The 19826-nt window shown below is 25.9% G+C and overlaps 1 protein-coding gene across 4 annotated transcripts in view; it reads left to right on the top strand.

The window, feature by feature from the left end:
• The window catches only part of LOC120413053 (uncharacterized), a 66804-nt gene that overhangs the window by 25928 nt on the left and 21050 nt on the right, over positions 1-19826 (top strand). The window lies entirely within an intron of this gene.

Genomic DNA, 19826 nt, shown 5'->3' with positions numbered 1-19826 from the left:
AACTTCTCACAGCAAATCAATCGACTGAAAATTTGTATGAGTTTTATTGTTAGCAAATCCAGCAATTTCGTTTAGTTTACAAACAGTAATTTCTCGACGTGTGACCTGCAAGTGTAGTAGTGAAATCGGTATTTTGCCAAATAATCCAGATGATGATTTTTTGAGTTTCGTTTTACCGATCTTTCGTGTGCGAGAGAGGATAGCCGAATTCCCTACCAATTCTTTCTCTTGATGGGCGTCAAAAGATTTTCTTCTGATGAAGATTCTTCCATCCAAGCTTCCATCACTGCTCCTGTCCATACAAAAATTGTCCGTGAAAAACTTTTCAGAAAAAAACAGGTGCATTGATTTTTATCGATTTTTTAAATAACATTCGTAAAAAAAATCTCTTTCCCAAAATATCTCTGTTTAATATTTTTTTAAGTTTTGAGGGAAAAAGGGAAAAATGATACCGACGAGTTGGTGTTTATTCGAAAAAAGAGAAGAATTCATACTCAAATGCTTTTTGACATTCTACAAAAATATGTAACTCTTCACTCTGATACAATTTAGCAATTTTCTACGAAATCGGTCTGTTTTTTTTTTAATTTTAATTTTTGTATTTTTTAATTCGACTGAAACTTTTTTGGTGCCTTCGGTATGCCCAAAGAAGCCATTTTGCATCTTTAGTTTGTCCATATTATTTTCCATACAAATTTGGCTGCTGTCCATACAAAAATGATGTATGAAAATTCAAAAATCTGTATCTTTTGAAGGAATTTTTTGATCGATTTGGTGTCTTCGGCAAAGTTGTAAGTATGGATATGGACTACACTGAAAAAAAATGATACACGGTAAAAAAAATTGGTGATTTTTTAATTAACTTTTTGTCACTAAAACTTGATTTGCAAAAAAAAAAAACACTTTTTTATTTTTTTATTTTTTGATATGTTTTAAAGGATGTAAAATGCCAACTTTTCAGAAATTTCCAGGTTGTGCAAAAAATCTTTGACCGAGTTATGAATTTTTTAAATCAATACAGATTTTTTCAAAATATCGAAATATTGGTCAAAAATAAATTTCAACTACATTTTTCGATGCAAAATCAAATTTGCAATCAAAAAGTACATTAGTGAAATTTTGATAAAAGGAACCGTTTTCAAGTTAGGGCCATTTTAGGTAACGTTTTTGAAAATAGTCGCAGTTTTTATTTATTTATTTTTTTTCAAATTAGTACACATGTTTGCCACTATTGAAAAAAATATTGATGAGAAAATTCTCTATATTTTGCTTTTTTGAACTTTGTTGATACGACCCTTAGTTGCTGAGACATTGCCATGCAATGGTTTAAAAACATGATAATTGATGTTTTCTAAGTCTCACCCAAACAACCCACCATTTTTTAATGTCGATATCTCAGCAACTAATGGTCCGATTTACAATGTTAAAATATGAAACATTCGTAAAATTTTCCGATCTTTTCGAAAACAATATTTTCAAAAAATTTAAATCAAGACTAATATTTCAAAAGGGCCAAATATTCAATATTACGCCTTTGTAAAATATTAGTCTTGGTTAAAAAAAGTGAGCAAACATGTGCACTAATTTAAAAAAATGAAAAACTGCGACTGTTTTCAAAAAAGTTACCTAAAAATGGCTTTAACTTGAAAACGATGCACTTTATCAAAATGTCACCAAATTACTTTTGATTGCAAATTTGATTTTACGTCGCAAAATGAAGTTGTCAATTTTTTGCGACCAATATTTCGATTTTTTGAAAAAAAAATAGTATTGATGACAAAAATCATAACTCGGTCAAACAATTTTTGAATTTGATGTCCCCTAAAACATATCGAAAATGAAAAAATTAAAAATATTGATATGAATTGAAATTATACCAATATCATCAAGATGTTATTATGAACAGTTCATTTCGAGATAAAGCATGCAAATATGTCTTTTCCAACATTTCTCATTTTAGGCACACTCTTTTTTTAATTTTTGGTTTTGAGATAATTTAAATAAGATTGACAACAATATATTTGTTAATGAATAACAATTTGCTGAACTGTTCACCTCAATTTCAGTAATATTTGAAATACTTGAAAATATGCTAAAATTGTTAGATAACAACATGCTTTTATTCCTGTAGATTATTTTAAATATTCTAACAAAAGGTTTAGTAAGCTTGATCGACATTTTTGAAAATTTGGCTGATAATTGCCTTGATTTTTGTTTTTGCGACGGTTCCAAATGGAACATTTCACATTTGTATGCGTTTAAAAATTCATGGAAATTTAAATCTAAAACTTTCATGAATTTAAATATTTTCTACACTCTATTTCTGAGTAATGAAGCTAACTGTAAATGTTTTATCTTGCTATTCGACAAACAATTGAAGTTGGTCTTGAACAAAACATTAAAGTGAACAACCCTTGAAAAGACCCACAAAAACCTTGACCACCACAAGTGCAATGATACCGAAAGCTCTAGCACAACCGACTCCCAAAAAAAAGCTCGTTTCTCACTGTCTGTGATGCATTCCTGTGGCTTTTCGTTTTTTTTTTTTTATTTTCTTCTTGCTCTTTTTTGTGTGTTCACCATCGTTTTCGCTTTAATTAAGTTGAGCTTGCTCCGTCGTGTGTCTGTGTGCATGTCGTTAACGTTGCACTCTCCCTCGTTGTGATTCTGTGTGCTGCGAAATATGCTAACTGGAGCGAAATTAAAGCATAAATTCTACAGGAACAAGAAGCAGGAAAAAAAAGTGCGGGATGATGCCCCGTGGCGGCGGGAAATGGGAGTTTCTTTTTTCTTGTTTTTCTCTCTCGACTTTTATTTCCAGCTGGTCACCTACATCAACGCAGACGAATGGAGCACACACACACATACACACACACCTTTGCACACATACAGCAACACCATCATCTTCTTTGCAGGCAGGATAGAACACCAAAAATGATAAAAACCGGTCGTGCTCATCTAATTAGAAAGTTTTTCCACAATTTTTATCACATCGTTTCAGATTTTTTCATCTGGGCAGCGTTTATCGCAATGAGTTTGCTCCCGCCCGAGGAATGTGGCACCAGTGAATGGGTCAGAAGATAAAAAATAATTATTCTTCGGCAAACGAAGCACGTGATGCATTAAATTATAAATTTTGAAAGAATGCAATCATGTGAAAAATAGTCCCGTTTTAAACCATTTATACATATCGTGCCTCATAACTGACTCTGATTACTACTCTGACTGAATTAAAATTCAACAATAGTCCCATAACAAAATAAATTATAGCGATGATTACAAAAAAATGAGAAAAGATAGCTTTTAAAATTAGAGCAGTTCTCTCAGATTTCGGTCATTCGATTTTTTTTGTATTTTTTAATCCGACTGAAACTTTTTTGGTGCCTTCGGTATGCCCAAAGAAGCCATTTTGCATCATTAGTTTGTCCATATAATTTTCCATACAAATTCGGCAGCTGTCCATACAAAAATGATGTATGAAAATTCAAAAATCTGTATCTTTTGAAGGAATTTTTTGATCGATTTGGTGTCTTCGGCAAAGTTGTAGGTATGGATACGGACTACACTGGAAAAAAATAATACACGGTAAAAAAAATTTGGTGATTTTTTTATTTAACTTTTTATCACTAAAACTTGATTTACAAAAAAACACTATTTTTAATTTTTTTTATTTTTTGATATGTTTTAGAAGGCATAAAATGCCAACTTTTCAGAAATTTCCAGGTTGTGCAAAAAATCACTGACCGAGTTATGCATTTTTTAATCAATACTGATTTTTTCAAAAAATCGAAATTTTGGTCGTAAAAATTTTTCAACTTCATTTTTCGATGTAAAATCAAATTTGCAATCAAAAAGTACTTTACTGAAATTTTGATAAAGTGCACCGTTTTCAAGTTATAGCCATATTTAAGTGACTTTTTTGAAAATAGTCGCAGTTTTTCATTTTTTTAAATTAGTGCACATGTTTGCCCAGTTTTGAAAAAAATATTTTTGAAAAGCTGAGAAAATTCTCTATATTTTGCTTATTTGGACTTTGTTGATACGACCTTTAGTTGCTGAGATATTGCAATGCAAAGGTTTAAAAACAGGAAAATTGATGTTTTCTAAGTTTCACCCAAACAACCCACCATTTTCTATCGTCAATATCTCAGCAACTAATGGTCCGATTTTCAATGTTAATATATGAAACATTTGTGAAATTTTCCGATCTCTTCGAAAAAAATATTTTTGGAATTTTCAAATCAAGACTAACATTTCACAAAGGCCAAACATTCAATATTACGCCCTTTTAAAATGTTTGTCTTGATTTGAAAATTCCAAAAATATTTTTTTCGAAAAGATCGGAAAATTTCACAATTGTTTCATATATTAACATTGAAAATCGGACCATTAGTTGCTGAGATATTGACGATAGAAAATGGTGGGTTGTTTGGGTGAAACTTAGAAAACATCAATTTTCCTGTTTTTAAACCTTTGCATTGCAATATCTCAGCAACTAAAGGTCGTATCAACATAGTCCGAATAAGCAAAATATAGAGAATTTTCTCAGCTTTTCAAAAATATTTTTTTCGAAACTGGGCAAACATGTGCACTAATTTAAAAAAATGAAAAACTGCGACTATTTTCAAAAAAGTCACTTAAATATGGCTATAACTTGAAAACGGTGCACTTTATCAAAATTTTAGTAAAGTACTTTTTGATTGCAAATTTGATTTTACATCGAAAAATGAAGTTGAAAAATTTTTACGACCAAAATTTCGATTTTTTGAAAAAATCAGTATTGATTAAAAAATTCATAACTCGGTCAGTGATTTTTTGCACAACCTGGAAATTTCTGAAAAGTTGGCATTTTATGTCTTCTAAAACATATCAAAAAATAAAAAAAAATAAAAATAGTGTTTTTTTGTAAATCAAGTTTTAGTGATAAAAAGTTAAATAAAAAAATCACCAAATTTTTTTTTACCGTGTATTATTTTTTCCAGTGTAGTCCGTATCCATACCTACAACTTTGCCGAAGACACCAAATCGATCAAAAAATTCCTTCAAAAGATACAGATTTTTGAATTTTCATACATCATTTTTGTATGGACAGCTGCCGAATTTGTATGGAAAATTATATGGACAAACTAATGATGCAAAATGGCTTCTTTGGGCATACCGAAGGCACCAAAAAAGTTTCAGCCGGATTAAAAAATACAAAAATTAAAATTGAAGAAAAAAGACCGATTTCGTAGAGAATTGCTCAGCTTTTAAAATTAGAGCAGTTCTCTCAGATTTCGGTCATTCGATTTTTTTTTGTATTTTTTAATCCGACTGAAACTTTTTTGGTGCCTTCGGTATGCCCAAAGAAGCCATTCTGCATCATTAGTTTGTCCATATAATTTTCCATACAAATTTGGCAGCTGGCCATACAAAAATGATGAATGAAAATTCAAAAATCTGTATCTGTACACTGAACAAAAATTATACACGGTAAAAAAAGTTTTGGTGATTTTTTATTTAACTTTTTGTCACTAAAACTTGATTTGCAAAAAAACGCTAATTTTTTTTTTTATTTTTTGATATGTTTTAGAGGGCCAACTTTTCAGAAATTTTCAGGTTGTGCAAAAAATCTTTGACCGAGTTATGAATTTTTAAATCAATACTGATTTTTCAGTTTCATTTTTCGATGTAAAATCAAATTTGCAATCAAAAAGTACTTAAGTGAAATTTTGATAAAGTGCACCGTTTTCAAGTTAAATCCATTTTTGGGTGACTTTTTTGAAAATAGTCGCAGTTTTTCATTTTTTTAAATTAGTGTACATGTTTTCCCACCTTTGAAAAAAATATTTTTGAAAAGCTAAGAAAATTCTCTATATTGTGCATTTTTAAACTTTGTTGAAACGACCCTCGTGGGTCTCGTGGCGCAGGGGTAGCGGCTTCGGCTGCCGATCCCGATGATGCTATGAGACGCGGGTTCGATTCCCGCCTTATCCACTGAGCTTCTATCGGATGGTGAAGTAAAACGTCGGTCCCGGTTTCTCCTGTCTCGTCAGAGGCGCTGGAGCAGAAATCCCACGTTAGAGGAAGGCCATGCCCCGGGGGGCGTAGTGCCAATAGTTTCGTTTTGAAACGACCCTTCGTTGCTGAGATATTGCCAAGCAAAGGTTTAAAAAAACAGGAAAATTGATATTTTCTAAGTCCCACCCAAACAACACACCATTTTCTAATGTCGATATCTAAGCAACTAATGGTCCGGTTTTCAATGTTGAAATATGAAACAATCGTGAAATTTTCCGATCTTTTCGAAAAAAATATGTTATACTAACATTTTAAAAGTGCGTAATATTGAATGTTTGGCCCTTATGAAATGTTAGTCTTGGTTTAAAAAAAATGAAAATATTACTTTTTTCTTTTTTATAACTTCACCAAAAAAAATACAAAAATTTAAATTTAAGAAAAAAGACCGATTTCGTAGAGAACTGCACATTAGTAAACCGCCGAAATTCGTAAGTTGAATCATTATATTTATTTATTCATTTTCATCAGCACAAATAAATTATGAAATCGAAAATTGCATGTTCCGTTTACTCTCTAGAATAACATTTGACAAGGGCGTTTATGGAAAAATTCAATGTATTAAAATATTCCTGTATCTCAAAACCCCTTTAATTGCACTACAAAGGTGTCATAGACATACTTGTTGGAAATCAAACGAGCATTTTGAAAAAACTAAAAGAAGAATACACGCTATTTCTATCGAGAAATAAAAGTGCAACACGAAGTTGAACTTTCTATCAAGCTGCTGTGAAGTTTTCCATAACAGCTGTGAAAGTTTCACTACATGTTAAAGGCTCACATCTTACTTTAAATTTCTCGATGAGGTTTTTTGATTTCCAAGGAAAAAAGTTCAATTCTGGAGTTTTTTTTTAATAAAATAAATCAAATTCTCAGTTTTTGTTTTTTGAGTGTTTTTTAATATCCTCAAGGCGATAAACGTTTCTGCTCTTTTCTATAAAAATAATACATTTTTTTAGAATCGAGAGTAACATTTTGAAAGGGTGAAACTTTGGATTAAATGTCTGGAGTTTTTTTTTTAAATTGTCCAATCAACCAGAGTTGAAAGAATTAAAGAATTAAAGAATTAAAGAATTAAAGAATTAAAGAATTAAAGAATTAAAGAATTAAAGAATTAAAGAATTAAAGAATTAAAGAATTAAAGAATTAAAGAATTAAAGAATTAAAGAATTAAAGAATTAAAGAATTAAAGAATTAAAGAATTAAAGAATTAAAGAATTAAAGAATTAAAGAATTAAAGAATTAAAGAATTAAAGAATTAAAGAATTAAAGAATTAAAGAATTAAAGAATTAAAGAATTAAAGAATTAAAGAATTAAAGAATTAAAGAATTTAAGGTCATTGTTATCCGAGCATTCGTTGGTGAAGATTGTCTGAATCAACATGACTCGTCGCGTCCCGGCGCAAAACGCCGGCAATATTGCCCTACCTGCGGCTCAAGCAGGCAAAAAAGTGGGAATTTCCAAAAGGAAGGTTGAGGCCTCGACTGATGGCCAAAAACCGGGGATTTCCAAGAGGAAGGTGCTTTTGGAAGTGACATCGAACAGCAAAAAGACGAAAAAGAGCGACGGTACTGTACCGATGGATGAGGAGGAGGAGAACTCTTCGTCGCACGAGGAGCAGCTATTGAAGAACAACAAGTTTGCTGGACTGCCTGACGAGGACCAGGTAGCGGAAGCAAAGGAGAATGAAGTGAAACAGCGAAAGGAGAAACTGCCTCCTTTTCATGTGCGGCAATCAGCAGCAACGATCGACTTTCGAGCGGGGCTGGTTGAACTCATCAATTCTGGGAAAGTCCAAGGCAACATTCGTCTGTGTCAGGACGGATTTAAGGTACTGGTGCAATCCAGGCAGCACTATCAACTGGTAAAGGATTACTTGACCGAAAACGAGGCGGAGTACTTTACCCATGATGTCGCCATGGATAAGCCGTACAAAATCGTCGTCAGAGGTCTGTACGACATGCCAGTGGAGGAATTAGCTGCCGAGCTAAAAGTTTTGAAACTGGATGTGTTGGCCGTGCACAAAATGAGCCGACGCAACAAAGACATCAAGTACCGTGACCAGCTCTACCTGCTGCATTTGGCTAAGGGATCGACGACGCTTCCTGAGCTGAAGGCAATTCGAGCGGTTTTCAACATTATCGTGTCGTGGGAGCGATACCGACCAGTGCATCGTGACGTCACACAATGCTTCAACTGCCTGGGTTTCGGGCACGGAGGTAAGAACTGCCACCTGAAGCGTCGTTGCGCCAAATGTGGTACCGATGCGCACATCACATCCCAGTGCATCCAAGATTCGCTGGTGAAGTGCCTCAACTGCAACGGTGAGCACTCGTCAACCGACCGAAAGTGCCCCAAGAGAGCTGAGTTCGTGAAAATTCGGCAGCAAGCATCGACGAAGAATCAGCCTCAGCGTCGTAGAACTCCTCCAGCCCTGCTGGAGCAAAATTTTCCACCTCTTCAACCGCGACGCCAGGTCCCGAACTTGGCACCGTTGCCGTTGGATCCCAGGAAGAGAGCTGAGATGAATCATCCACGGCCGGGTTCCAGCCAGGAACCGAGACCGCCACCACCGGGCTTCAGCCAGGAGCCAAGACCAACCCAAGAACTAGCAGTTGAGGAAAACGGTAATGATCTTTACACCTCAACCGAACTCCTCAATATTTTCAAACAGATGTCCGCTGCACTGCGTGGATGCAAAACCAAGACCCAGCAGATTGAAGTGCTGACCTCGTTCGTCATCCAGTATGGATCGTAGGTCCCTCAAGCTGCTGAATTGGAACGCTTGCTCCATTAGGAGGAAGAATTTAGAGCTGGTGGATTTTCTTCGCGAGAAGGAGATCGACGTAGCTGCCATCACGGAAACTCATCTGAAGCCCGGTGAAAAAGTTTATCTGCAAAACTACAAGATCGCGACGCAGCTCGATAGGACCACCTCTGGAGGAGGAGGTGTGCTTGTCGCTGTTCATCGTGATCTCAAGCCACGCCGGCTGCCACACTTTAAGCTGGACATCATCGAGGCCGTTGGGGTGGAAATTCCCACTTCGGTTGGCCCAGTACTCTTCATTGCTGCATACTGCCCACGTCAGGTGAATGCCAGAGATGGTTCAGCAGAAAAACTGAAGAGCGATATCCAGAAGCTGACACGGCGGAGCGCAAAGTACATCATCGCTGGTGACCTCAACGCGAAGCATGAAGTTTGGGGCAACAGCAGGAGGAATCGGAACGGAGTGATTCTGCACAACGATCTGCAAAACGGATACTACAACGTTGTGAGTCCAGATCGTCCAACGAGGGTGGCCCGGTCTGGGAATCACTCAATCATCGACTTCTTCATTACCAATATGGCTGAGAACGTGGCTCATCCTGAGGTGTTTGAAGAGTTGAGTTCTGATCACTATCCGGTGGTTGTGGAGGTTGGAGCTTCCGTTACTCCGCAGCGGCAACCAACCCGGAAAGATTACCACAACGTTGACTGGCAGCAGTTTCAGCAAGTGGTCGACAGCAACATCGACTATGATCAACACCCGGAAACTTCTGCCGATATTGATCGTTCGCTGGAGGTGATCCAGCAGGCTATCAGCCAAGCAGAGGCTGCCAACGTTCGGGAGGTTCCTGTTAATTTTAAGGTAACTGATATTGACGTAGATACTAAACACTTGATTAGACTTAGGAATGTTTATAGGAGACAATATCAACGGACTGGGGACTATGACAAAAAGATTTCTGTGAACAATTTGAACAAAATCATACAAGACCGACTTGACAATATCAGAAATCAAGAATTTTCAAAACATGTAAGCCAGCTTGGGAATTATTCAAAACCATTTTGGAAACTTTCAAAAGTTCTTAAAAACAAACCAAAGCCTATTCCTCCTCTTATTGTTGAGGATTCTCCTTTGATTACATCCGAGGAAAAGGCAAATGCACTTGGGCTTCATTTTGTTAGTTCACATAATCTTGGCGCTTCCATGACCAGCCGTAAAGAAACATCAGTTGCCAATAGTATTTCAACAATCAATGACTCTACCTTTGAATTTCCTGCAGATTCCCATGTTTCTGGTGAGGAAGTCAAAGTTGCAGTAAAACAAATGAAAAATATGAAAGCTCCTGGCTTTGATAACATTTTTAATCTGGTGTTGAAAAAACAGAGTGATCAGTTCTTTCAACATCTAGCCAATATTTTCAATAAATGTTTGCAACTTGGTTACTTCCCTACCAATTGGAAACTGGGCAAAGTCATACCAATTTTGAAGCCTCAAAAAGATCCAACATCGCCAACAAGTTATCGTCCCATTAGTCTTTTGAGTAGTCTGTCCAAACTCTTTGAGAAGGTCATCTATTCAAGGCTTTTGGATTTTACCAACGATAATAATATAATTTTGAATGAGCAGTTTGGCTTCCGAAAGGGTCATAATACTGCTCATCAGCTTACGAGAGTTACTAAAATCATCAAGCAGAACAAGCTTGAGTCTAAATCAACTGCTATGGCTTTGTTGGATGTTGAGAAGGCTTTTGACAATGTTTGGCATGATGGTTTGATACATAAACTGTATTTATACGGTTTTCCAATGTATCTTATCAAAATTATCCAGCATTATCTTTCGGAGAGATCGTTCAAGGTTTTTCTGAATGGGATTGCTTCTGGATTATTCAACATTGATGCTGGGGTTCCCCAAGGAAGTATTCTTGGCCCACTTCTGTATAATATTTTTACATCTGATTTGCCTACTCTTCCTGGTAATGGTGTGTTGTCACTTTTTGCTGATGACACTGCTGTTATTTATAAGGGTAAAATAACCAGATATTTAGTTGGCCGTCTTCAAAAGGGTCTTGACGTTCTTTCCGAATACTTTGGCGACTGGAAAATTCGCATAAATGCAGCCAAAACTCAAACCATCATTTTTCCACTTTCCAAATCGGCCCGATTTGTCCCAAAGGATGATGTTTTGATTAAAATGAATGATGTTTCGATACCCTGGTCAAAAGAAGTTGTCTATTTAGGTCTCATACTTGACTCGAAACTTTTGTTTCGACAGCATGTTGACAAAATATTGAACAAGTGCAGCATTCTCATCAGGTGTTTGTATCCTTTGATTAACAGAAAATCAAAGCTATCTTTGAAAAATAAGCTAGCAGTTTACAAACAAATAATTTACCCCGTTATTGAGTATGCAGTACCTGTTTGGGAGTGTTGCGCTAGAACTCATAAATTGAAGCTCCAGCGTGTCCAAAACAAGGTACTCAAAATGGTTTTGAATGTTCCTGGCTGGACAAGATCAAGTGAGGTTCATGAATTAGCAGAAGTAAAAATGTTGGATCAGAAGATTCAAGAAAAATGTTTGAAATTCAGGGAAAAATGTGCTATATCTGAATACCCCTTGATTCAAGGATTGGTTTAGTTTATTGTAAGTTTAAGTTAGTTTTAGGTTAGGTTATGTTTTCTTAACATTTTTTTTTCCTCATTGTACCTAGTGTTACAAAAATGATAAATCATATACTTTTAAAGTTAAGAAAATGAACAGTGTTTAAATCACGAAAAGCAAACTAAAGCTGAAGAGCCACAGCTGACCACTTATTATGTAAACCAAATGTAATTATTATAAGAAAGATTCAATAAAGTATATTTAATTCAAAAAAAAAAAAAAAAAGAATTAAAGAATTAAAGAATTAAAGAATTAAAGAATTAAAGAATTAAAGAATTAAAGAATTAAAGAATTAAAGAATTAAAGAATTAAAGAATTAAAGAATTAAAGAATTAAAGAATTAAAGAATTAAAGAATTAAAGAATTAAAGAATTAAAGAATTAAAGAATTAAAGAATTAAAGAATTAAAGAATTAAAGAATTAAAGAATTAAAGAATTAAAGAATTAAAGAATTAAAGAATTAAAGAATTAAAGAATTAAAGAATTAAAGAATTAAAGAATTAAAGAATTAAAGAATTAAAGAATTAAAGAATTAAAGAATTAAAGAATTAAAGAATTAAAGAATTAAAGAATTAAAGAATTAAAGAATTAAAGAATTAAAGAATTAAAGAATTAAAGAATTAAAGAATTAAAGAATTAAAGAATTAAAGAATTAAAGAATTAAAGAATTAAAGAATTAAAGAATTAAAGAATTAAAGAATTAAAGAATTAAGAATTAAAGAATTAAAGAATTAAAGAATTAAAGAATTAAAGAATTAAAGAATTAAAAAATTAAAGAATTTAAGAATTTAAGAATTTAAGAATTTAAGAATTTAAGAATTTAAGAATTTAAGAATTTAAGAATTTAAGAATTTAAGAATTTAAGAATTTAAGAATTTAAGAATTTAAGAATTTAAGAATTTAAGAATTTAAGAATTTAAGAATTTAAGAATTTAAGAATTTAAGAATTTAAGAATTTAAGAATTTAAGAATTTAAGAATTTAAGAATTTAAGAATTTAAGAATTTAAGAATTTAAGAATTTAAGAATTTAAGAATTTAAGAATTTAAGAATTTAAGAATTTAAGAATTTAAGAATTTAAGAATTTAAGAATTTAAGAATTTAAGAATTTAAGAATTTAAGAATTTAAGAATTTAAGAATTTAAGAATTTAAGAATTTAAGAATTTAAGAATTTAAGAATTTAAGAATTTAAGAATTTAAGAATTTAAGAATTTAAGAATTTAAGAATTTAAGAATTTAAGAATTTAAGAATTTAAGAATTTAAGAATTTAAGAATTTAAGAATTTAAGAATTTAAGAATTTAAGAATTTAAGAATTTAAGAATTTAAGAATTTAAGAATTTAAGAATTTAAGAATTTAAGAATTTAAGAATTTAAGAATTTAAGAATTTAAGAATTTAAGAATTTAAGAATTTAAGAATTTAAGAATTTAAGAATTTAAGAATTTAAGAATTTAAGAATTTAAGAATTTAAGAATTTAAGAATTTAAGAATTTAAGAATTTAAGAATTTAAGAATTTAAGAATTTAAGAATTTAAGAATTTAAGAATTTAAGAATTTAAGAATTTAAGAATTTAAGAATTTAAGAATTTAAGAATTTAAGAATTTAAGAATTTAAGAATTTAAGAATTTAAGAATTTAAGAATTTAAGAATTTAAGAATTTAAGAATTTAAGAATTTAAGAATTTAAGAATTTAAGAATTTAAGAATTTAAGAATTTAAGAATTTAAGAATTTAAGAATTTAAGAATTTAAGAATTTAAGAATTTAAGAATTTAAGAATTTAAGAATTTAAGAATTTAAGAATTTAAGAATTTAAGAATTTAAGAATTTAAGAATTTAAGAATTTAAGAATTTAAGAATTTAAGAATTTAAGAATTTAAGAATTTAAGAATTTAAGAATTTAAGAATTTAAGAATTTAAGAATTTAAGAATTTAAGAATTTAAGAATTTAAGAATTTAAGAATTTAAGAATTTAAGAATTTAAGAATTTAAGAATTTAAGAATTTAAGAATTTAAGAATTTAAGAATTTAAGAATTTAAGAATTTAAGAATTTAAGAATTTAAGAATTTAAGAATTTAAGAATTTAAGAATTTAAGAATTTAAGAATTTAAGAATTTAAGAATTTAAGAATTTAAGAATTTAAGAATTTAAGAATTTAAGAATTTAAGAATTTAAGAATTTAAGAATTTAAGAATTTAAGAATTTAAGAATTTAAGAATTTAAGAATTTAAGAATTTAAGAATTTAAGAATTTAAGAATTTAAGAATTTAAGAATTTAAGAATTTAAGAATTTAAGAATTTAAGAATTTAAGAATTTAAGAATTTAAGAATTTAAGAATTTAAGAATTTAAGAATTTAAGAATTTAAGAATTTAAGAATTTAAGAATTTAAGAATTTAAGAATTTAAGAATTTAAGAATTTAAGAATTTAAGAATTTAAGAATTTAAGAATTTAAGAATTTAAGAATTTAAGAATTTAAGAATTTAAGAATTTAAGAATTTAAGAATTTAAGAATTTAAGAATTTAAGAATTTAAGAATTTAAGAATTTAAGAATTTAAGAATTTAAGAATTTAAGAATTTAAGAATTTAAGAATTTAAGAATTTAAGAATTTAAGAATTTAAGAATTTAAGAATTTAAGAATTTAAGAATTTAAGAATTTAAGAATTTAAGAATTTAAGAATTTAAGAATTTAAGAATTTAAGAATTTAAGAATTTAAGAATTTAAGAATTTAAGAATTTAAGAATTTAAGAATTTAAGAATTTAAGAATTTAAGAATTTAAGAATTTAAGAATTTAAGAATTTAAGAATTTAAGAATTTAAGAATTTAAGAATTTAAGAATTTAAGAATTTAAGAATTTAAGAATTTAAGAATTTAAGAATTTAAGAATTTAAGAATTTAAGAATTTAAGAATTTAAGAATTTAAGAATTTAAGAATTTAAGAATTTAAGAATTTAAGAATTTAAGAATTTAAGAATTTAAGAATTTAAGAATTTAAGAATTTAAGAATTTAAGAATTTAAGAATTTAAGAATTTAAGAATTTAAGAATTTAAGAATTTAAGAATTTAAGAATTTAAGAATTTAAGAATTTAAGAATTTAAGAATTTAAGAATTTAAGAATTTAAGAATTTAAGAATTTAAGAATTTAAGAATTTAAGAATTTAAGAATTTAAGAATTTAAGAATTTAAGAATTTAAGAATTTAAGAATTTAAGAATTTAAGAATTTAAGAATTTAAGAATTTAAGAATTTAAGAATTTAAGAATTTAAGAATTTAAGAATTTAAGAATTTACGAATTATAAAAAAAAATAATAATTTAAGAATTTGAGAATTTAAGAATTTAAGAATTTAAGAATTTAAGAATTTAAGAATTTAAGAATTTAAGAATTTAAGAATTTAAGAATTTAAGAATTTAAGAATTTAAGAATTTAAGAATTTAAGAATTTAAGAATTTAAGAATTTAAGAATTTAAGAATTTAAGAATTTAAGAATTTAAGAATTTAAGAATTTAAGAATTTAAGAATTTAAGAATTTAAGAATTTAAGAATTTAAGAATTTAAGAATTTAAGAATTTAAGAATTTAAGAATTTAAGAATTTAAGAATTTAAGAATTTAAGAATTTAAGAATTTAAGAATTTAGGAATTTAAAAATTTAAGAATTTAAGAATTTAAGAATTTAAGAATTTAAGAATTTAAGAATTTAAGAATTTAAGAATTTAAGAATTTAAGAATTTAAGAATTTAAGAATTTAAGAATTTAAGAATTTAAGAATTTAAGAATTTAAGAATTTAAGAATTTAAGAATTTAAGAATTTAAGAATTTAAGAATTTAAGAATTTAAGAATTTAAGAATTTAAGAATTTAAGAATTTAAGAATTTAAGAATTTAAGAATTTAAGAATTTAAGAATTTAAGAATTTAAGAATTTAAGAATTTAAGAATTTAAGAATTTAAGAATTTAAGAATTTAAGAATTTAAGAATTTAAGAATTTAAGAATTTAAGAATTTAAGAATTTAAGAATTTAAGAATTTAAGAATTTAAGAATTTAAGAATTTAAGAATTTAAGAATTTAAGAATTTAAGAATTTAAGAATTTAAGAATTTAAGAATTTAAGAATTTAAGAATTTAAGAATTTAAGAATTTAAGAATTTAAGAATTTAAGAATTTAAGAATTTAAGAATTTAAGAATTTAAGAATTTAAGAATTTAAGAATTTAAGAATTTAAGAATTTAAGAATTTAAGAATTTAAGAATTTAAGAATTTAAGAATTTAAGAATTTAAGAATTTAAGAATTTAAGAATTTAAGAATTTAAGAATTTAAGAATTTAAGAATTTAAGAATTTAAGAATTTAAGAATTTAAGAATTTAAGAATTTAAGAATTTAAGAATTTAAGAATTTAAGAATTTAAGAATTTAAGAATTTAAGAATTTAAGAATTTAAGAATTTAAGAATTTAAGAATTTAAGAATTTAAGAATTTAAGAATTTAAGAATTTAAGAATTTAAGAATTTAAGAATTTAAGAATTTAAGAATTTAAGAATTTAAGAATTTAAGAATTTAAGAATTTAAGAATTTAAGAATTTAAGAATTTAAGAATTTAAGAATTTAAGAATTTAAGAATTTAAGAATTTAAGAATTTAAGAATTTAAGAATTTAAGAATTTAAGAATTTAAGAATTTAAGAATTTAAGAATTTAAGAATTTAAGAATTTAAGAATTAAGAATTTAAGAATTTAAGAATTTAAGAATTTAAGAATTTAAGAATTTAAGAATTTAAGAATTTAAGAATTTAAGAATTTAAGAATTTAAGAATTTAAGAATTTAGAATTTAAGAATTTAAGAATTTAAGAATTAAGAATTTAAGAATTTAAGAATTTAAGAATTTAAGAATTTAAGAATTTAAGAATTTAAGAATTTAAGAATTTAAGAATTTAAGAATTTAAGAATTTAAGAATTAAGAATTTAAGAATTTAAGAATTTAAGAATTTAAGAATTTAAGAATTTAAGAATTTAAGAATTTAAGAATTTAAGAATTTAAGAATTTAAGAATTTAAGAATTTAAGAATTTAAGAATTTAAGAATTTAAGAATTTAAGAATTTAAGAATTTAGAATTTAAGAATTTAAGAATTTAAGAATTTAGAATTTAAGAATTTAAGAATTTAAGAATTTAAGAATTTAAGAATTTAAGAATTTAAGAATTTAAGAATTTAAGAATTTAAGAATTTAAGATTAAGAATTTAAGAATTTAAGAATTTAAGAATTTAAGAATTTAAGAATTTAAGAATTTAAGAATTTAAGAATTTAAGAATTTAAGAATTTAAGAATTTAAGAATTTAAGAATTTAAGAATTTAAGAATTTAAGAATTTAAGAATTTAAGAATTTAAGAATTTAAGAATTTAAGAATTTAAGAATTTAAGAATTTAAGAATTTAAGAATTTAAGAATTTAAGAATTTAAGAATTTAAGAATTTAAGATTTAAGAATTTAAGAATTTAAGAATTTAAGAATTTAAGAATTTAAGAATTTAAGAATTTAAGAATTTAAGAATTTAAGAATTTAAGAATTTAAGAATTTAAGAATTTAAGAATTTAAGAATTTAAGAATTTAAGGAATTTAAGAATTTAAGAATTTAAGAATTTAAGAATTTAAGAATTTAAGAATTTAAGAATTTAAGAATTTAAGAATTTAAGAATTTAAGAATTAAGAATTTAAGAATTTAAGAATTTAAGAATTTAAGAATTTAAGAATTTAAGAATTTAAGAATTTAAGAATTTAAGAATTTAAGAATTTAAGAATTTAAGAATTTAAGAATTTAAGAATTTAAGAATTTAAGAATTTAAGAATTTAAGAATTTAAGAATTTAAGAATTTAAGAATTTAAGAATTTAAGAATTTAAGAATTTAAGAATTTAAGAATTTAAGAATTTAAGAATTTAAGAATTTAAGAATTTTAGAATTTAAGAATTTAAGAATTTAAGAATTTAAGAATTTAAGAATTTAAGAATTTAAGAATTTAAGAATTTAAGAATTTAAGAATTTAAGAATTTAAGATTTAAGAATTTAAGAATTTAAGAATTTAAGAATTTAAGAATTTAAGAATTTAAGAATTTAAGAATTTAAGAATTTAAGAATTTAAGAATTTAAGAATTTAAGAATTTAAGAATTTAAGAATTTAAGAATTAAGAATTTAAGAATTTAAGAATTTAAGAATTTAAGAATTTAAGAATTTAAGAATTTAAGAATTTAAGAATTTAAGAATTTAAGAATTTAAGAATTTAAGAATTTAAGAATTTAAGAATTTAATAATTTAAGAATTTAAGAATTTAAGAATTTAAGAATTTAAGAATTTAAGAATTTAAGAATTTAAGAATTTAAGAATTTAAGAATTTAAGAATTTAAGAATTTAAGAATTTAAGAATTTAAGAATTTAAGAATTTAAGAATTTAAGAATTTAAGAATTTAAGAATTTAAGAATTTAAGAATTTAAGAATTTAAGAATTTAAGAATTTAAGAATTTAAGAATTTAAGAATTTAAGAATTTAAGAATTTAAGAATTTAAGAATTTAAGAATTTAAGAATTTAAGAATTTAAGAATTTAAGAATTTAAGAATTTAAGAATTTAAGAATTTAAGAATTTAAGAATTTAAGAATTTAAGAATTTAAGAATTTAAGAATTTAAGAATTTAAGAATTTAAGAATTTAAGAATTTAAGAATTTAAGAATTTAAGAATTTAAGAATTTAAGAATTTAAGAATTTAAGAATTTAAGAATTTAAGAATTTAAGAATTTAAGAATTTAAGAATTTAAGAATTTAAGAATTTAAGAATTTAAGAATTTAAGAATTTAAGAATTTAAGAATTTAAGAATTTAAGAATTTAAGAATTTAAGAATTTAAGAATTTAAGAATTTAAGAATTTAAGAATTTAAGAATTTAAGAATTTAAGAATTTAAGATTTTAAGAATTTGAGAATTTAAGAATTTAAGAATTTAAGAATTTAAGAATTTAAGAATTTAAGAATTTAAGATTTAAGAATTTGAGAATTTAAGAATTTAAGAATTTAAGAATTTAAGAATTTAAGAATTTAAGAATTTAAGATTTTAAGAATTTGAGAATTTAAGAATTTAAGAATTTAAGAATTTAAGAATTTAAGAATTTAAGAATTTAAGAATTTAAGAATTTAAGAATTTAAGAATTTAAGAATTTAAGAATTTAAGAATTTAAGAATTTAAGAATTTAAGAATTTAAGAATTTAAGAATTTAAGAATTTAAGAATTTAAGAATTTAAGAATTTAAGAATTTAAGAATTTAAGAATTTAAGAATTTAAGAATTTAAGAATTTAAGAATTTAAGAATTTAAGAATTTAAGAATTTAAGAATTTAAGAATTTAAGAATTTAAGAATTTAAGAATTTAAGAATTTAAGAATTTAAGAATTTAAGAATTTAAGAATTTAAGAATTTAAGAATTTAAGAATTTAAGAATTTAAGAATTTAAGAATTTAAGAATTTAAGAATTTAAGAATTTAAGAATTTAAGAATTTAAGAATTTAAGAATTTAAGAATTTAAGAATTTAAGAATTTAAGAATTTAAGAATTTAAGAATTTAAGAATTTAAGAATTTAAGAATTTAAGAATTTAAGAATTTAAGAATTTAAGAATTTAAGAATTTAAGAATTTAAGAATTTAAGAATTTAAGAATTTAAGAATTTAAGAATTTAAGAATTTAAGAATTTAAGAATTTAAGAATTTAAGAATTTAAGAATTTAAGAATTTAAGAATTTAAGAATTTAAGAATTTAAGAATTTAAGAATTTAAGAATTTAAGAATTTAAGAATTTAAGAATTTAAGAATTTAAGAATTTAAGAATTTAAGAATTTAAGAATTTAAGAATTTAAGAATTTAAGAATTTAAGAATTTAAGAATTTAAGAATTTAAGAATTTAAGAATTTAAGAATTTAAGAATTTAAGAATTTAAGAATTTAAGAATTTAAGAATTTAAGAATTTAAGAATTTAAGAATTTAAGAATTTAAGAATTTAAGAATTTAAGAATTTAAGAATTTAAGAATTTAAGAATTTAAGAATTTAAGAATTTAAGAATTTAAGAATTTAAGAATTTAAGAATTTAAGAATTTAAGAATTTAAGAATTTAAGAATTTAAGAATTTAAGAATTTAAGAATTTAAGAATTTAAGAATTTAAGAATTTAAGAATTTAAGAATTTAAGAATTTAAGAATTTAAGAATTTAAGAATTTAAGAATTTAAGAATTTAAGAATTTAAGAATTTAAGAATTTAAGAATTTAAGAATTTAAGAATTTAAGAATTTAAGAATTTAAGAATTTA

Source organism: Culex pipiens, chromosome 3, assembly GCF_016801865.2.
Source record: "Culex pipiens pallens isolate TS chromosome 3, TS_CPP_V2, whole genome shotgun sequence".
Classification (NCBI taxonomy): domain Eukaryota; kingdom Metazoa; phylum Arthropoda; class Insecta; order Diptera; family Culicidae; genus Culex; species Culex pipiens.
Note: the sequence above shows the minus strand (reverse complement) of the source record. Positions and strands in the feature narration are given on the sequence as shown.